The sequence below is a fragment of the Hordeum vulgare genome, chromosome 2H, assembly GCF_904849725.1.
Source record: "Hordeum vulgare subsp. vulgare chromosome 2H, MorexV3_pseudomolecules_assembly, whole genome shotgun sequence".
Taxonomy (NCBI): domain Eukaryota; kingdom Viridiplantae; phylum Streptophyta; class Magnoliopsida; order Poales; family Poaceae; genus Hordeum; species Hordeum vulgare.
This window is the reverse complement of record NC_058519.1, coordinates 372,546,316-372,567,325: the sequence shown is the minus strand read 5'-3', so window position 1 is coordinate 372,567,325 and position 21,010 is coordinate 372,546,316. Positions and strand designations below refer to the sequence as shown.

General features: G+C 43.9%; 3 long non-coding RNA genes across 3 annotated transcripts; all 3 read left to right on the top strand.

Moving 5' to 3' along the window:
• Positions 1 to 204: 204 nt before the first annotated feature.
• On the top strand, positions 205 to 951 carry LOC123430108. The gene is made up of 3 exons (XR_006622860.1): positions 205 to 247; positions 627 to 693; positions 905 to 951. It is a non-coding gene; the product is annotated as an uncharacterized LOC123430108 (long non-coding RNA).
• Positions 952 to 1,498: 547 nt separating this feature from the next.
• On the top strand, positions 1,499 to 1,964 carry LOC123430107. The gene is made up of 3 exons (XR_006622859.1): positions 1,499 to 1,588; positions 1,674 to 1,836; positions 1,912 to 1,964. It is a non-coding gene; the product is annotated as an uncharacterized LOC123430107 (long non-coding RNA).
• A 323-nt stretch (positions 1,965 to 2,287) lies between these two features.
• LOC123430106 lies at positions 2,288 to 2,949 on the top strand. The gene is made up of 2 exons (XR_006622858.1): positions 2,288 to 2,391; positions 2,471 to 2,949. It is a non-coding gene; the product is annotated as an uncharacterized LOC123430106 (long non-coding RNA).
• Positions 2,950 to 21,010: the final 18,061 nt, after the last annotated feature.

Here is a 21,010-nt window from a genome sequence, read left to right as displayed (position 1 = left end):
TGTGTTTTCTTTTGTCTTAGGGAGCGTATTATCACTTTTGTGGAACTATTTTGAAGACGTTGTAGTTGAAGAAAAGATAGATCAAGGTAAGAGCTTTCCATTTCTGTTGGTCGTGTTTGCATGCATGATGTTTTTATTTTGTTTGATTAGTTTCTAAGTATGTGTTTTCTTTTGTCTTAGGGAGCGTATTATCAGTTTTGTGGAACTATTTTGTCATGCGATATGAACTACTAAGTTGAAGATCAAGGTATGAGACTTTGTTCATATTTGTGTTCATGTGATAATAGGTCGACTATGTTCATATATTACCGATGATTTGTTCGTGTTTGCATGCAACTGGTATTTAGAAAGGAGCCGGAAAAATGCCTATGTAACTAGCATTTTTATAAAAAACATGTAATAATATGTTAGCTCCATTAGTATTATTACATGCAAGACGCGTGTGTAATATATTTGTTTATTTGATAATTTGCCAACCCCGTAGAAATATGATTCGTGATATATATATATATATATATATATATATATATATATATATATATATATATATATGCTGTATGTATTTTTAGACTTTTGCTAGCACGAAAATAATTATGTGTGTAATATTTTTGTTCATATGAAAATAGGTGGAATTCGCTGATATTATTCTGGTGATATATTATATTCGGAAGGATATCCTTATTTAAACCAGAGGTATGAATGACATATTGTAATTCATCTTCTATTTATTTTATAGATGTAGTGTGACGATAAATGATACAATATAAATTATTATGCGTAGATGTAATGGATGTTGTTAAATTGTTATATGTAAAAAAGATAAGTAATGGATGTTGTTATTACAATGTAAATCTAAAAATATGATTTTTAATGGACTAACGATGTAAATATGGCTGCTCGTTAGGTACTATGGAAAATTTGTTAGTGTTTTATGGGCACATCGTACGTGAGTGTCCTTCTGGTGTGGATGTGTCTAGGTGCGGGATGACTACGGTTGTAGTGAAAGACATGGTTAATGTAGAGTATGCGGCAGTTAGAAGGTGCATCCGATCGGTGTTTGGTTCAGCGATGAATGGAAAAAAATGACCCTGGAGGCTTTCGTGGTTGAGGGAGGAAATCGTTGGGTTTTGCGACGGGTTACCGGTGAAAGAGCATGGGCGTCGTACATGGGTTTTGCAAGCAATCCCAATAACTCCATGTATGGACAACCCATGGTTTATGTGGAGTTCATTTCTGCCAGTGATGTCGCCGAGTGCAGTAGCGGTGTCGGTGAGGCCGAGTTGGCCATAACTGTAGCCCCCGACGCTGGCCCATCGGAACCAAGCGGTGGCGAACATATGGCCATAAATGTAGCCCCCGACGCCGGCCTAACGGAACCAACAGGTGGCCATCAAGTGTATGACACGGGATATTGGTCTGCGGTCGTTGACATGAGCGAACATGTCGAGGGATTGTCGGAGGCGCTAGATGATGACGATGATGGTCATTCTTCTGCGTCCAGATCTGGTGTGGACTGGAATGCAGAAAACATTGAATGGATAAATCAGTGGAATAATGAAGCTCTACAAAATATAGTGCCTCAGCAACGGTAATTTTACTAATGTTAATTTAATTATGTGCTTATAAAATACAGAATGTGATGTCAATTTAGTAATGTTAATTTATTTATGCAGAACGTACGATGCAACTACGACAGAAGCGTACTATAATTGGTATCGCATGAGCACGCGTACTAGACTGACGAGTGAACCACCTACGATGCCAACACATCCAACGCATATGGAACAGTTGCAGAGACGGATGGACACATCATCAGCTTACTATCGTGACTCCGCGGTAATAATCAACATCTTGCTATTCAGGTCCATCATTTCATGAACAATTTAACCAACGAACAACGATTTTTTTCAGATTGATATTTGCACCCAAGTACAAGCGATGGCGAGTGAAGGAATGCGAGCCCAGGGAATTGATCCTAAAGATAGGTCGTGGTTTAAAAAAATTCGCGAATTCGTGAGCACAAGGTTTACGAGATGCGGTACAGAGAACGACGTTGTCACTGCAGCGTACAACATTCCGGAACCGAGGTCAGCTAGACCGAGTGGGGCGCCGTCGTCGTCCATGCGGTGGGGAGAGGGTCGTAATACTATGCCGACACTTCCACGACATGACTCGTCTCTACCAATACATGGGCAGACATCACAGGTAAATGCTCCAGATGTAGGTTCGACACCCGAACAGACTCATTTCGTGGAGCAGGATGCATATACAGCATATGGCACACACATTCAAGGATCTCAGCCATATCTGCCCACACGAGGGATTAGGATGCCCGAGGAGAATCGTTGGGCTGAGACAAGCGAGGGAGCACAAAGCTACAACAGCGGTCAGGTATGTACAATTATAATAAGCAATTACATAACTTCTATTTACACAGGATTTATTTTAAAAACATTTTTTCGTGGAGCAGGAAATTAATGATCCATCATGGGGAGATGAACATACCCAGCGTGGCGTACAGAAAGAAATACTCACAGAAACCCATGATACTCAATGCACGCTCCCAGGAATGATAAATGATTTTTTCGGGCAGGACGTTATTGGTCCATCTTACATCAATTCTGAGTCACAACCATTCACCTACAATTTAGAATCATCATCTCAATATGGATTTCAGACTCCACCACCTATGCATGAGTCGTAGACACAGGAACACGAGGGACAGTACGGTCGTGGTCTTCGTGAACACAGACCCCCTGATCGATTGTCACCCTCCGGTCGTCGGGCAAGGCCAGCTGGTCGTCGTCGCATAGGGTGATTCGTCTATGTATGTGTGCGAACAATTGCATCTCTCTATGTCAGTTTCAAACTTTCAGATGTACGTACAAGACATCTATGTAGTTTCATGAAATAAAAGTTCGCGATATATTTGAAGTTGCTTCCATAAAATAAGATACATAAAATAAGATTCATAAAATAACATACATAAAATAACATACATAAAATAAGATACATTAAGATGTAGAGTTCATAAAAAAACTACATAAAGTCGTCGTCATCCTTCGACGATGCAGAGCTCTCGCCCTTTGACGAAGCGCTACTCTTGGCCTTCGATGATGATGCGCTCTTGGCCTTCGTCGATGACGCGCTCTTGGTACTCGGCATGAAGATATCATCTTCGTCCTCACTATCGTCAATCCATAAGAAGGGATGTTTTACTCCACCTCCACCGTGTATGTGTTGGCGTTTCTTCTTCCATCTTTCATTCAACCGCAGAAGTTCTTTCCGAATCTCCTCATATGTCCTTGCAGGCCACCCCTTCCTAGCTAATGCGTGGGCAACCTCATTCAGTAGCGTGTCACTACTGATGAGTTCGTCCCATGAAACTATTCTATTATCTATCTTGAAATTGCTAGCTAAGCGCAGAAGACACTCGGACATACCACTATGAAAACTACGATCGAAAGGATAATGAGACATTTTCAGCACACTCCTTACCCACCTTGGTCTGGAGGGGGTTTTATAGGTGCAGCAGAGCGAGACGAATAACTAATGGCGGGAAAACGAGGAGGGAAAGCAAGGGCGGGAAAGCAAGGGCGGGAAAGCGAGGCGGGAACAAACTGGCGGCAAAGCTATACGCGGGATAAAATGGCGGGAAAGCGAGGCAGGAAATAAATGGCGGGATAAAATGAACATACACGTAGCTGAAATTAAGATACCCATTGCGGAAACTAAGATACACATTACTGAAAATAAGATACAATTTGCCGAAATTAAGATACATCTTGCAGAAATTAAGATACAACTAAGACAACTTAACATACAATAAAATAAATCTACTGAGTCCAACGTGGATATTTTCCTTTTTCATCACCAGCTTCTTCTGCTGCCTTGGCGGCACGAGCCCTTTCTCTCTTTCTCTCCCTCTCAGCTTCACGGGTCTGTTCCCGCTGTGTGTAAACCTCCTCCAGCCGAAGTTTCTCTTCTTGATTTTTCCTTTTCATCTCATCAAGAAAAGCCCTCTGCTCCACACAGTAATCTTCCCACTCTTTCTTCTGCTCTGCTTTCTCCTCTGCTTCAGCCTTCTCACGACGCTCTTCCAAGTCCAAGCTAGCCCATGCACGGCGACCTCTTTCACGAATCTCGGTCACCGCCCAGTCCGGCATTTCCGTGTCAATCCAACGATAGTACATGCAGAGAGGAGGAGGAGACTAAAGGATGGATCAGATTCAAGTAAACAATAAAATCAAATAACAATAATCTGGATGACTTGAGCATACCGGAGGCCTGACGTACGCAGAAATAGATTCGGGTGGATCAGATTCATAATTGGCGCACATGAAAAACTTCATGCCCAACCAATCTGAAAAATCCGTCACCTCCTTCACCTTGCAGACATCTCCGCACCAACATCGAACTGCTTCCACCCCCCGAGGCAAGCTTGCACTCTGCATTTTCCTAGGCCTAATGCTCTGATCCGAACAAGGCAAACTCATACTGACTATGGAGGTGCAGGTGCTTTGAAGTCTGTCTGATGGTGAAGAGAGTTTCACTCTCTGCCTCCTTTTATAGGCTCTGTCGGATGTCTACGCGGGAAAAAAGGGCGCGAAAACGAGAAACTGCAGCGGGAAAATTTGGCGGGAAACTATTGCACTGCTCGTTCGTCGTTATCGCGTGTACATTCTAAAATAAGTCCATATACATCCATATGTAGTCTTGTAGTACGAACTCTTAAAAGACTCTTGTAGTACAAAGCTCTAAGCGTCATACAAAAAAAACCAACTTTAGTAAGAGCATCATTATAGAATCATGAAAGAGAATTGTGTGTGATTATACGAACAAGGATTCAAAATCATTTACTTTCATGTAAATGATAGTTGCATTTTAAGTATTAAGATTACATATTATGGCGACGAACGAGAGTATCATCACCAAGTGATTAGTTAGTAATGTTTTCTACTTTATTCCATGGCAGTGTCACTGCTGCGATAGCAATCAAACATTCACTCCCAAAATATTTGATCGAGAGCTAAAACATACTTTCTCTATAAATAAATATAAGAAACGCTATTGTAAACAATGTCGACCTAGAGATAAAAGCCCCACGAAACCACCGTAACGAACAGTGTCGACCAGGACACAAAGAGTCCCTCTGAAATCGCCGCGGTGAACAATGCTGACCCGAAGATGAGAGCCCCATGAAACCACGGAAAAAACCGCCCGCCTTCACCAGCGTGGATATCTTGGTTTGGTTCGAGGGATGGGGGATAACCACGGCCCAACAAAATATCCGTAGTATATGCCTCCCATGCACTTAGCCATCCGTGCAACTTGCACAATATTTTTGTTCAAAAGGATTGCACGGTCCGAACCGGAGCAAAGGAGTAAATTTCGCACTGTTTCGTTGGTGGAGAGCGGGAAAAATTCCCACTGTTCCGGCCGGCCGCGTGGGAAAAATTCGAGCGGGAAAGGAGCCTGGGAATCAGCGCAATCAGCAACAGTGCCGGCGCGCGGAAAAAGTGCACCTGGCCGCCTGCTCCCGAGGCGGCGGGGCCCACCCGGCCTTGTCCGTTACAGATAGAAGTGGGCGGGAACGGGATCCCGCGCTGGCCGCCAGGGGCGGTGGCAGCAGGCCCCGGCCGCCAGGGGCGGTGGCGGCAGGCCCCACGGCCGCCTCGTGCGGTGGCGGCAGGTGCCACGTGCCGCCTGGCGCGCCTGCCGCTACCCGGAGTGGGGGTCTTTTTTGACGTTTGCACTCGCATGTGGTCTCTTTTGACAATACCACTCGACAGGGGGTCCTTTTGGACAAAAATCCGAACAAGGGAGGGATGGATGCCGTGCCTGTGCCTTGCCTTTGCCTTTAGGCTTTAGGACAGGGCCAGGGTCACTAGTAGTACTACTCTGTACTATTGTTTCTTCTTGGTGACATTGCACAAAGTCAATAGACTTTTGGTGTGTTGGGCTTGGCCACTTGGGCATGCATGTTCCACCATTAGTTAAACCTCTATTTTTCTAAGTCAAACATTTTTTTAGCTTTAGCCTCTAGGTACTATTGAACAGATCATGCACGTGTAAAGGAAAATGCATCACTGTTCCTTGTGTACATGCCTTAAAACCCACTATGTATCGATGTTGGCTATGTACGTATGTACATGGATATGATGAGGCCTAATCAAATTAAATTAAATGTAAACATGAGGGAATGAATCACTGTTTAATTGTGTACATGCTTGAAAACAACTATGTCAATCCTATTACTCCTTGTTTACATGCCTATCTAGAGTAATTGTTATATGATTTTCTTTACTGTTCACTGTTTCCATCAGCTGGAATGTACATGGTTGTTAACTATGAGAGGTTTTTCAACATCATGCATACAGTCTGCAAAGATATTGTGACTCATCAATATATACAATAATTTCCGCGAGATACGTATCTTCCAAGTGGCAGCGAAATATTCTACCATGTTAGCACAAGAGAAAAAACACACGTGTAGTCTCCTAAGGAGCTGGCGATTAACAAGAGCAGCCTAACTAGTGCCGCAGCTCCAGTATTCCGAGATGGACGTCTGATTAACCCACACAGTTTAATATTAGGTCGACCGGTCAGAAGAAGAAAGGCAGGAAAAGAAAAAATGTGCATGTCTGGTCAAATGGAGAGACTTTGTCCATCAAGATATTCGCTGTCGAATCTTGGGGAGATATACTCCAGATTCCAGGCTACAATGCTTGTACTATATGTTATCTTGTCGATCGAAGCGTGGAATCTTGCATCGAGATCATCTATCCTGTTACGGTTTAGTTAACAAGGGAATGTGGCCCAAACGGTGGGCAAAAGCCAGTTATGGCTAGGATGATTAAATTAGTGCGCAAGAGGCATTTTCTGGCTTAGATATGACCAAGGTTAGGTGTTCCAACATGGCAGCTAGCTAAGGTTCTGATTCCGCTGGCAACTGGCCCTACTGGCCAATCAGGAGCCACTGATAAGTAAACTTCAACTCCAGATTTGATGTAGTAGGAGTATATCCCGTTTTCCAAAATAAGAGTTGAGTAGTTTTTTATAGTAGTTTTATTCCATATATGATTTTGTCTAAGTTTCAGTGTTTTCATATCCCAAAGCCAAGTAAACCAATAATACTAGTACTATTATTTTTGTGGTAAAATGTTTTTTGTGGGGCGTGAATGTGATAAATTGTCTGAGAAATTCTCTAGATAAGTATGCATGAAGGCCATGCATACTCTCTCTTTTCTTTGGCAGAGATGTCTCTTACCCGTCATGTAGTATTTTGATCTCCATTTTATTCGCATAAAACTTAGCCAGAGAAAATAAAAATAAACAGTCGCATATTCGATGCTGGCCTTATCAGATTCCGTGGCTTGCAGGGAAGAACAATGATAGAAAAGATCGTAGACGCAAAGGTGAATCTCCATAGCTGTCAATGGGAAGCTTCTCTTCCCGGTGGAAAAATGTTTTTCTTCATTGGATTGGAGTAGGACAGGCAAGAAGAGATGGGAGAGAGAATAGCAGTCCGTAGTACCACAGCTAAAAACTAATCTACAACTGTACTGTGCTACGTAACACACAAGGGAATATCGAGGGGCCGTCTGTATAGCGATCCGAATCTACCCTTTGCCCCCTGGAAGCAGCGAGGGGCCGTTTGAGGAGCTGTGCGGCGTCTCCTGTGACCCCAGGAAACCAGGGGATGGCATTGTCATTGCCGCGCCAACCACCGCCCTGCTTGCAGCGCAGCGCAGCGCAGCGCAGCGCAGCTGCTGGGTAGCGTTTGTACGTCCACTCGTTGATTGGGTTTTTGGATCCCTTTCCCTTTCCCTTTCCCCTTGTGATCCACGATCATGAATATTCCAGGGCCTGCCTGATCTGGATTGCTGCTTCCTACAAGTCAATTATTGGCCCCTGTACTGTACCATCATCTCTATGGAAAACGTTTCTTCCGTTAAGAACAACAAATAATCTGTTCGCACCTGCTACTATTTCCATGTTTGTTTCCTCAGCAAAATCGACGGCGATTTGGGGTTGAATGCGTTGGTACAAGAAACTCGAGCGCCAAAGATTTACTACTTCACGTTTAAAAAAAGATTTACTACTTTAGAACACGGACGATCCATTTCGTTCGTCCGTGTCTGATTGGGCCGTCGCGGAAAGAAAGTCGATTCAATGCGTCGACCCAAACAGACACGCATCCGCTTTTCGTCCGTCCGTGATTCATTTTCAGCCTAAATTTAGACGGCATTTGCGTAGTCGCGGACACGCTCGTCATCCCGCCCTTTTCTTTTCCTGGACCGTCAATCGATGGCACGTACACCGGCATCTTCCTCCTTCGCCTCCAAAACAACCCCCCCCCCCCCCCCCCCCCGTCGCCTCCCACCCGTACCGCCTGTTTCCGCCATTGTCACTAATCCGCACCACGGACTCCTTCCGTCAAGCTCCGCCACTCCGCCACTTTTTCTCGGCAGGAAGCTCCTCTCCGGCCGGTGTCTTCCACAACGCGTGCAAGGTGTTCAACGCTTTGCCTAAGATACAAATGGACTTTGATGATGAGTTTTTTTCTACAACTTTTTTTGGACTCAGATGATTCTTCATCTAATGATGGGGAGATGGTGACGGTTGTGTTGGTCGTCCATGACCACATAAGTATGAAGGGGCCACAGTTCAAGGGCTTCTTGCCGGGGCACATGCCGACGCTGAATTGCAACCGAGAGAATGGTTATTTTCTAGTGTGGAAAAACTATTTCGATACTACAAATCCGCTCTTCAAACATCACTTGTTTGATCGTCACTTTTAGATGACTAGACATGTTTTCAACCTTATTTAAAATGGATGGATTCATGTCGGCAACTCGTAGATGTATCGGTAATCTTTTATTTTAAATGTATTGACTATGAGATATATTTATAATTTTTAAACTATGCAACGTTTTGTATTGAACATCTATTAATCTGGGACATTTGTAATATTTATCAATTCGATAAAAAATGACCACAAGGCTGTCGCACGGGCAAAAACTAGAACGACGCGTTGGACACACTTTTGATTCATTTACAGAAAAGGATGGACGAACCGACTCAAACGAACAAAACGCAAACAAAACGCGCGTCCGTTTGGGTAGCGCAGTTGGAGTTGCTCTTATTTTAAGAATCTTGAAGCCTTGATTTTCAAGAAGGTACATCGCAACACACGCCATGTCTGTCCATCCAATTCATCGTGTCCATCAAGCTTGGAATACAAATCCACCTATTGGAGACATGCTTCTAATGGAAGCTCACATCAATATGGTGACAATAATTGCAGCACATGCATATATACCTCTGCCTCTCTAGTCTCTACCATTCCTCCATCTATCGTATCGTCTCATGTGGCAGGAGGAGAATCATCTGCACTAGCAAGAAAGGGACCAAGGGATGCAACACAGAGGTTGCCATCACCACAAAGGAGGAGGAGAACCCAATTCAGCCATGCATGCAATGCAATTGGAAGCATATTTTAGCCCATCATGCACTGCGTGCACCGGGAATCTAATCCAATCCACCACCACTGAAAAGAAAATGCCGGCCATGTCCTTTGATGGTACTACTCCTTGCATCCTCCACCTCCACCTTTTGAGTGGTGGGATGTGAGAGATTCCTCAGCCAAATGCATGCACACATCCAAAGTGATTTGCCTAATTTCTCTCTCTCTCCCTCTCTCCCTCCCTCTCCTCTTGCTTGCCTTAGAATCTACCACTACGAAAAGGTGGCAAAAGATCACACATCATGTGGTACTATGCTATGGATTCTCTCTCGACACGATGTGTAAAGTTTCTCTTTCCATAAAACAAATTTCTAATGCTCCATTCGAAATCCAGTTGCAGAAATTTTGTTGAATCCGGAGCCAAATCTTTTCAACATTAGAAATGATATAGTTTTATTTATCTTTCCAAGGTGAAGGTTATACCTCATGACCTCGTGCATTCATGGATGCACACAACCATCATATTATATATATATATATATATTTTTAGAAACGAGGCAAAAGATTTGTCATTTGCATTAAATAAAAAGAAGAAAATTGCCCGATTAATTAACGAAAAATAGGGCTAAAACCGATATAGAACATAACCCATATGAAATGGACACCACCTGTCAACCTAGCCACCAACATGAGATCCGAAGCTACAAAGAAGAAAGACAACCGTCGTGGAGCCGCGAGCGTCGTCGTCATCACCGGTTGCCCCGAACGGGCGACTCCGACTTCACCAACTAGCTCCAACATCGAAGCCATCCCGCAAACAGCTGCAAAAACCACGACGACACATGCCATCGGATGACCACACGCGCGAGTAGTCGACAGCTCCGACCTTGACGATGAGAATCACCAAGGAAATATGCAGGACTTGCGCCGACCGCGACCTTCGCAAACAACCACCGAGCGCCCGTCATCGTCACCGCCTGGACTCGCTCCACCGCAGCTCCGACTTCAAGCAACTAACGGAAGATCACCTCAGACGCACCGGAAAGAACCGACGACCAAAGTCCACGCCCAGACCCGGGCTCCTCACAACGTCATCACCGTTGCCAAACAGAAACCAGCGCCCCACCTCAGCAAACCATGCAATGAAGACACCGCCAACCCTGGCGAAGATGCCGCAACCACACTAGTCTCCCAGTCGTAGCCGGCTCCGAGACGATGCCCCCAACAGGGAAAAGAAGCAGCGATGCCTCCATCGCCCGATCCACCGGATCTGAGGTTTCCCTCCGGAGCTCAAGCCATGGGGAGGAGCAGCACACCTCCACAACGACGCTTCCAAGAAAGATAGCGGCACCCATGGGCGTTGCCGTCGCAGGCTCCGATGAGGACCGAAGCTGTGCTGAACATCCACCGCCACCGACCGCCGCCTACCAACCACCAGTTGTCGAGGCACCTCCTTCTGACCACGGGATCCCACGATCCACCATGGCCAGGCGCACCGCCCTCTGGCCAAAGCCACCACCACCAAGTTCGGGGCCGCTGCCCCGGCAACCGCAGATCTCCAGAGCTTGTCCATCGCACACCACCGCGGCCCTCAGCCAGGACAACCTCCGACGGGCCAGAACCGGCCGGAGATGGCCAGATCTGGAAGGCCGCCACATCTGACGAGGAGCACCCGGGTTCGCACATGAGGAAAAGGGGGCCGCCACCCCACCGAGACCTGCCGGAGGAGAGCCACCGCGCGACGCAGAAGGCCAGTCTGGCGCTGATGACGCCTTGCCGCGAGAGGCCGCGGAGGCCGACCTCCCCTGTCGCGAGAGCGCACAGCAGGGCAAGGAAACGCATTGCCGCCGCTGTCTGCTGGTCGGGCTTAGCCCGCCGGCTTCCTCTGGTGACGGCGAGGGGGGAGGGAGCAGGGGAGGGGGCGGCTAGGGTTCCGCCCGAGCCGCTGCCAGGAGCGAAGCGGGCATGGGGAAAACTTTTCCACGATGGGGCGTTTATTTTTTATTTCTAAAATTTGAGATAAGAATGTCAAAACATCTTACAAAGAAGGTACAATAAATGTAGAATACATGCGGCTAAGACATCATATTTCCGCAATAAACACCTTCACGAAACAAGTACATACTTGCGCCTATGTTGGATCCAATGAGTAGGATAGGGATTTTCATCCTGGATGTTGGATCCAACGAGCATCAACACAACGACAATGCCTTCAATAAGAATATGATGCTGGTTTATTGTTTTCGGATCCAACCAACAAATGGTAGCATGCAAGTTTTCACCTCGGATATGGAGTGATGTTCAAGTCACTCTCTTGATGGTGGATCTTCCAATAGCCGCTTCATTGATTACTCTTGGAAAAAAAAATCCATTGTGGTGTCCTCTATAAATAGCAGCCTAGGTCAACATCGAGCCGAGGCTTCTCGATATGTTGTTTGAATATACTCGTCAAAGGAGAGCGCCTGGAGAGTGTACCTTCTCGGTATAGTCGTCTCGAGGAGGAGGTGGATTCCATGATGAAGATGTCTATACTCGTTGCGTAGGGGGTGCATCGATAATTTACAATGTAGGATCGTACTAAGGGTGAGGAGTCGTCCATGAGCTTCAGTCAAAGCCATAAATGATGAATGGGGCGAAGGCCTTGGCAAGGTTTGTGGAGCTAAAGACTCGAGCGGCACCCCTTCCTGTTGGAGTCCTTGTTGCTGGTACAAAGGCGAGGGTGGTCAGGGTTGTGATTGAAATCCACTCGGTATAGGCCCGTGACATTGTTCTCCGATTGAGGCTACATGGTCCACTTCTCTCCCCTTGCTAGATGGTGACACAGATGAGCAGGTTGTTGGTTTCACATGTCCGCTTGGTGGGGCACACCATGTTGAGGCAGAGTCATTTGGTGAAGATCCGTACTAGGGCACACGAAGCGCCTGCAATACTCGAGGGGCACCCACACCTAGGGGTGCGTTACAGATGCTTCATCGAGGGAGTATTTTCGTATGAGGTACACACTCCTACAAGGGAGAGCTGAAGTCTACTACACATTCTATTCTTGGCGACTTTGTTGGGCCTCTAATGACATAAGATTGTAGGGCATTGGCAATTTTTCTCAAGTGAATGACCTAAGGTTTATCAATCTACTCAAGGTGTAGGTTGAAAGTGATCTCTCTTAAACAACCCTACCATTAAATACAAGTTGTCTATTATGTCTCCAACACATCTAGTATAGTTGTTAATAGTATAGGTTCACTAGTTCGACAAAGAGATTTATAATTTGGGTGACAAATTGATAGTTTGGATGCCAATAATATTGTTGAAATTTCAGAATAAATATGGACAAGAAAGTAAAGTGTAGTAAAAGTGAGTAAAAAGTGCCTCAATGCTTGAAAAACAAGGCCGAGGGCTCATATTTTCACTATTACCAACTCTAAACATCATTACATGGTTAAACAACATGATAATCCCATGAAAAGTGTGGTAAAGAGTCACACAAAAGTTCCTATATTTATTACATCAAAATAGGTTGAGATAGGGTAGGTATGGCTAGGGCACACTTGTACTCCTCTAGGTATGGCATACTACATTGTTCAGTGGAAATAATATTAATTTCATGACACGAATTAGGACTTCATTTAAAATATATATTAGATTAAGGACTTTGCCACACAATCTTCGTATTAAGCATAATAACATATGGAAATATTATTGGATAATAGGGCTAACCAAAATACATATTGACAATATACTAAAGTAGTTTGGTACGGAAATCGCCAATAAGAGTCTCTTAACGAGGTCACATGTGAAGAGTTTAAACAAGAAGTTTAAGCTAGACTCGGTGTCCTAAAGCATTGATTAGCAAGATGCATGATTAATATTTTACTCACACTTGTCTAATTGTATTTTGTTTGCATTAATCATGTATTCAACCGTACTTCAAATTAGTTGCAAGTAAGTTATCAAAGTGAACAAATTGTTGATCATAGACAATAGTGAAAATGTTGTTCAGTAGTATAATTGTAATGATGACATGTTTATCGCATACTCATATAATGAAGAGATTGTTGTAAGTAGTAACATCGATACATGCTCGTTGTAAGTAGTTACAATGATACAATCTTCATCATTCCTCAAAGCGATTTTGATTTTAATTAAGTTTTTTGTGTAATAAATTAAATGGTGGCACAATAGGTGGAATTATTCCAAACAGGTTACTCCTGCGAATTCTGTAACAAAATCTAAGTATATTTCCACTTTTGAACCGACAATAGTAGGTGTCGAATCAAATAAATTCATTCATGAACTTGGAAGGCTTTTAGATGGCTTGTGCTAACGGAACACTAGTAATAAAGTGGCTCCATAGCTAAGTCTAGGGATCCAGGTCCTACTAGTGATTCAAATATATATAAAGTCAGGCCCATACAAATTATGAATTTTTTTAAGTGTGAAGATGCATGGATATGTAAAGATACACACACACCTGAACTTGCCATATATGATGGACGAAGTCGACACCACAAGTGAAGAATATTTTACACCGGTATGCCATAAGTGTAAGCAGCATTAGCATAGAATAGTTTATTGACTCTAGTGCAAGTGAGAGACGGAAGGAAATATGTCATAGAGGCAATAATAAAAGTTATTATATATTTCCACATTTATAATTAATGGTTATGTTATATGTTATAGTTGATTCCATTCTTGAGATTGCAACAACTACGAGGCTTACATGAAAACTCGTATGCTTGTATTGCATAATAAACGGTAAATATATTTCTAGTATCGCCTCTAAGATTACCTCAATTATTGCATGATGGTTTTGTTTTCCTGATCATGTGCAGAAGTTAAGGATAATGAGGATACCGTCAACTTTGAGGGCACAATGTTAGAACACCATGTGTGTTGGACTGACCCAAGTTGAATGTTATAATAAGAGATCCTTTCATCACAACTTTATAGTTTATAACACAGAAAGTTAACGTTTGAATAATATCTTAGACAATGAGAGTATTAGGTCCTTCATGCCAGACCGTGTACTTTGGTGTTCGTCAAAAGTCACACGTAATAGGGTGATCATAACGCCAACTTATAGATGCATGAGAAAAGTATGACAACAGAATAGATAGCTCGAGACTAGAATTTTATCGTCCGATGATGCAGAGATTCTTAGGGCCCTCTTGGTGTGATGGTATCCATAATCATATGGTCATAAATAGCATGACCTTCTCACGAGGATGCCAGCACACAAGAACAAGAAAAAGAACAAAACCGTTAACAATGAAACTGACATAATGGTCATGCTGTTGATTCACGAGGATGTCGATATATCTTAGCTCGGGTTTTGTGAAGTACCACAAAGCAAAAGTAATAGCACAGGATAAATACAAGTTCACTCAATAATAATTCGTGTAGGTATATGTTGGGGAACGTTGCATGCGAAACAAAAAAAATTCCTACGCACATACAAGATCTATCCATGGTGATGAACATCTACGAGAGGAGAGATCGGATCCACATACCCTTATAGATCGCTAAGAGGGAAGCATTAAGAAGCGCAATTGATGTAGTCGAACGTCTTCGTGATCCAAATCGCAAGCCGTCTTGTGATTCAATCATGATCTAGTGCCGAACGGACGGCACCTCCGCGTTCAGCACATGTACAACTCGATGACGATCTCCGCCTCATTGATCCAGCAAGCGAGGGTGGAGAGGTAGATGAGTTCTCCGGTAGCATAACGATGTGGTCGTTGTGGTGGTGAACTAATCTGGCAGGGCTTCGCCAAGCTCTATCGAACTAATCTAGAGGAGGGAGACGATCTAGAGAGGATAGGGCAGCACGTGGCTTTTCAGGTGGTGGCTGCCCTCAAAACCTCCACTATATATAGGAGGAAGGGGTAGGTAGGGATAGCCTTGGCCCCTCCTCCAAGGAGGGAGGGTTCGGCCGAAGTGGGGAGGAGTCCACCTCCCACAAGGGAGGTGGACACTATAGGGAGGACTCCTCCTCCACCTCCTCCACCAAATCTTGGCGCATGGGCCTCTTGGGGTCGGCTGCCCAAGCCCACCAGGGGCTGGTGCGCCTCCTCGTAGGCCCATGTGCCCCCGGGGGTAGGTGGGCCCCTCCCGATGGACCCCTGAAACCATTTTGGCACTCCCTGTACAATACCGGAAAACCCTGAAACTTTTCCAAAACCCTAATACCACTTTCCTACATATAAATATTTACCTCCGGACCATTCCGGAGCTTCTTGTGACATCCGGGATCTCGTCTGGGACTCCGAACAACCTTCGGTCACCAACGCACATAACTCAGTAATACCCAAACGTCACTGAACCTTAAGTGTGCAGACCATGCGGGTTCGAGAACTATGCATACATGACCGAGACACTCTCCGGTCAACAACCAATAGCGGGACGTGGATGCCCATATTGGTTCCTACATATTCTACGATGATCTTTAACGGTTGAACCTCTATGTCAAGGATTCAGTTAATCTCGTACGTTGTTCCCTTTGTCCATCGATATGTTACTTGCCCGAGCTTCGATTGTCGGTATTTGCATACCTATGTGCCTCCCATTGATCCCTTACATCCTTCTCATGATGAAGAAGTTAATATGCTTTGGGAAAGGATGTGGATGTCGCCTAGAGGGGGGTGAATAGGCGTTTTAAAATAATTACGGTTTAGGCTTGAACAAATGCGGAATAAAACTAACGTTTAATTTGTCAAGCACAAAACCTAAAACAACTAGGCTCACCTATATCCAGCAACAACTTATGCTAAGTAAGATAAACAACTAAGTGATATCAAGATATATAACAAGAAACAATATGACTATCACAAAGTAAAGTGCATAAGTAAAGGGCTCGGGTAAGAGATAACCGAGGCACGAGGAGACAATGATGTATCCCGAAGTGCACACCCTTGCGGATGCTAATCACTGTTTGGAGCGGTGTGGAGGCACAATGCTCCCCAAGATGCCACTAAGGCCACCGTATTCTCCTCACGCCCACGCACAATGCAAGATGTTGTGATTCCACTAAGGGACCCTTGAGGGTGGTCACCGAACCCGTACAAACAAGGTTGGGGCAATCTCCACAACTTAATTGGAGGCTCCCAACAACACCACAAAGCTTCACCATAATGGAACATGGCTTTGAGGTAACCACCAAGCTTCTAGGATGCCAAAGCACCCAAGAAGAACAAGTTGTAAGGTACCAAAGCACCCAAGAGTAATAAGCTTCTCAAACTTCACTTCCACGTATCACCGGGGAGAACTCAAACTGATGCACCAAATGCAATGACAAAGGCACACGGAGTGCCCAATTTCTTCTCTCCCAAATCCCTCCACAACAACTAATGCAAATGGTTTGAGCTCTCAATGAGTGATATGATCAAGCTACTCACTTGAGAGCCTCCCTTGATAGTACGACAATCGATCCTATAACCCGGTCTCCCCACTACCATCATTAGACTGGTAAAAACAGAAAACATATCAAGGGCAAACCTATACCTTGCACATAGTCCACTTGAGCTAGATGATGACGATGTTGACTTCCTCAAGATGGACCACCTTTCTTGATTTCGTTGGCTCGATGAAGGCTAGTTTATTGCTCCCCCATACTCCCTATGGGTGAGACACTCTTCAGCACATCTTTACAAGTCCATTGCAACCATAATGGATGGAAAGCTTCAAGCATGATATCATCGTGATGCTCCACTTGAACTTGCACACCGCAATCTTGATGACCATCACCACTTGATGTCATCCTCTATGGGTTGTATGAGATCTTCCTCTTGAAGCAAGCCCATGGAAACACACCTATCCCCACATAGAAATCCACGAAGATACACAAAGCGTAATGGACAATGCTTACCATACCATGGGATCACTTGATCCCTCTCAGTACATATTACACGCTTTGAGTGTTGATCAACTTGATTCAGTCTTTGACTTAGTCCTGATCAACCTTGTGCCTTTATGACCAATCTTTGGATAAAACCTCGAATACCACCTTGGTCATTATATAAACTCCTTGAAACCAATAGATGGACTTCAAGAAGTGCCTATGGAGAAATCCTTCGAATATAACCATTAGTCCATATGGATTGCCACCAATTACCAAAACCACAAATGGAGAAATATGCTCTAACACTTGGCAATCTTAAAACTGTTAATCTCATCGTTATAGGACTACCAAGAAATGTGCTTAATCAAATGAAGAACTTTGAGAGTTCTTATACTTGGTGAAAATATTTGGAGAAAAGATATCCCTACTAATCCTTGAAAAATATTTATGTCATTTACCAAAAATCTATTGCCTTTCACAAAATGAAGCCCAACGATCCTAACTTTGGTAGTTGTCTATTGTAGCTTCATGACCTCATGCGTGCTAAAGGAGATGTCATTACCATCAATAACATCATTGTTGAAGCCATTCACATTCATAAACTTGAACATTGTCATGATCAAAATTCTAATGAATCTCTTGATTCTTATGACAAGGGTATTCCATTTGACGATGACAATGTGGAGCATGGCTACTACGATGAAGACGAGAAGTTTGACATCGAGTATGGGAAGACCATGAGGAGCCTAAGTCTTATGGAAAACCTTAGGGACTACATGGCAGGAGGAAACGAGTGGATACTCGACAGTGGATGCACCGATCATATGATCGGAGATAAAGACATGTTTCATGAGATCACACCAAACCATGGACCACGAAGGTATGTGACTTTTCGAGACAAATCCAAGGGTAAGGTACTTGGTCTTGGTAAGGTGGCCATATATCATGATAATTCCATACAGAATTTTATTCTTGTTGAATCTCTTGCCTACAATCTTCTTTCCGTATCTATACTAGCGGATTTTGGTTTCAATGTGCTATTTACGGAAGTTGATTTCAAAGTGTTTCAACGTGATAATGAGAACATGGTCTTTACTGGTTTTCATAGAAGTGATCTATACATTGCCGATTTCACAAAAAATCCAAACCTCGCACATGTCTTATTGCAAATTCTTCTAAAGGTTGGTTATGGCATAGAAAGCTAGGACATGTTGGTATGCGTAATCTTGACTGGCTCATCAAAGGTGATCATATTCTTGGTGTTAACGATGTTATCTTTGACAAACACAGACTTTGTAGCGCTTGTCAAGCAGGAAAACAAGTCGGTGGAAGTCATCCCATGAAGAACATCATGACTACTAGAAGGCCAGTCGAGATGCTTCACATGGATCACTTTGATCCCAATGCTTACAAGAGCCTCATGGAAATTCTTTTGGTTTAGTTATTGTTGATGATTTTTTGAAAGTGCGTTATATCGACTAGAGGGTGGTGAATAGGCGATTTTTACAATTTCGTCACTGAGGAAATTCCTAGTGAGGAAAGTCCTTCGTCATGAACTGAGTGCAGCGGAAGTGGAACCAAATCAGGGGCGCAAAAACATCAACAACGAAGTACTCAGCGGGATTACAGGGATTCGGTTTGCATAGGTCACAAGTACAGGATAAGGAGGTGAAGAATTTGAGGTTGAGGAAATTCAAAGAAAGTCTTCAGAAAGATTCTTCAAACAGTTCAGATGAAAGTCTTCAGCATACAATTGAGGAAATGAGAGAGTTGAAGAAATAGAACCCGTAGCTTGATGAAGACAGTTGTTGATGACGCAGTGCAAACTGTTGTGACAGTTGTACGTCTGGTTCGGAGCGGCTTGGTATTGAAAACAAAGGACACATAGTCCCTACCGTATTCTCCTTGAGATAAGGACACACAGCCCTCGCCCAACACTCGTGGTAAGTCTTCAGGGCAGACTTCCAAACCCTTACAATCTCGATCACCCGACGATCCACAATTGACTGCTGGATGCTCTAGACCATGACGCTTAGCCATCTGGAGGATGCATGGTCCTCAAAGGTAACAAGCATCGGTTCCACACAGGAATAACTTCTTCAGTAATGCTCAATCACTTGGGTTTTTGGTTTGGGTTTGGTGTTTGGGGTATTTCCTCACTTGATTATTTTCTCTCGAAGACTCTGAGGAATGTGGGTTGCTCTAAATGACTAGTGTCAGTTTCTCTCGGAGCAGCCAACTAGCAAGTGGTTGTGAGGGCGGCTATTTTTAGCCTGGGAGCATCCCGACATGATTTGACATAAATGCCCTTTGATAATATGACCGTTGGGTGGATAAGATCTACGACAGGTGGCGCATGACGCATCAACGGTCAAAACTTTCAACTATGAAAGGCCTCATGTCTCTCATATTCCTCACTTTGAGGCTTTGGTAGATTTACGCTTGGCTTGAGCATCATGAGGAAATTCGTTCTTTAGTTTTACCTTGACCCCCTTTAACAGTATGGTGTTCCTATGAATCAAGTATAAAGAATATGAAATAGAAAGAGTAAATCTTCACGCTCCAAAGTCTTTAGAGTGTTTTCTTCAGAACACACCGAATTCCTCATCTTCGATATATTCATGAGGAATATCAATTTCTTCGCGATCAAAGTCTTCAAGGAATGACCAAAGTCTTCACCCGAAGACATTCGTTTTTAGGGGTCGATATTCATCGAATAACTCAAACTCCTCAGCGACTTATAGAGCCCGTGTACACTCACAAACATATCGGTCTCTTAACCTATAAGTCTTCAAACCACCAAAATCACTAAGGGGCACTAGATGCTAATGACGAGATGATGTATATGCTTCTCGCTCCTCGTTGGTTACCCCAAGTTGAAGGTTGATATGTAGTTAGCAGCAAGTTTTCCTTTACACGGAGACTGTAAGGTTTATCGAACCAGGAGGACTCCTAGGATCAACAAGTAGGTGTCTCCCACCCTGGCGCTAGCAGAAGACGTGGACCTGCACACACACAAATAACTTTGCTCCCAATGAGTACAGAGAGGTTGTCAATCTCTCCGGCCTTGTAGTTTGCAAAGGATCAAAACACAAGCGGGAATAGTAATAGTGATTGCAATGGAAAAGTAAATGAAAAGAGTAAATGATGGATGTGTAAGCAATGGTGGTGATATGGCCCGGAGTCACATGGTGTTCACTAGTGATGTCTCTCTCCCAAAAGAGGATAAACAACTATGTTTGCGTGAACAAATTACAACTGGGCAATTGACAGAATTATGAATGCACCGCAATGCTAATTATGCTACTTGAAAGTTAGAGGCTCAATAGTAATGGGCAGTAAGCCAAGACAAGTAGACCGTTTAGTCATCAGCATCTACTTACTAATCATCCACCTTGAGATATCTATCCAGAACATCTCGATGGTATTAAGTTGCGAGCCCCACCCAAAGTGTAAACTCAAAGCAACATACAACTTTATTAACGAACTATGCGTAAGGTAAACAATCCTTGCAACCATAGTCACAAACACCGTTGTTTTCTCCCTGGTGGCAACAACACATCCCCTATTCTCATGTTTCTGTCACTCAAGCTAGACATCAGGGGGCATGAACCCACAATCGTGCATAACGCTCCCTCTTGGAGTTACAATCTACTACTCGGCCAAAGCAATAAAGAGCAACGGAGAACATGCATGAATCACTAAAG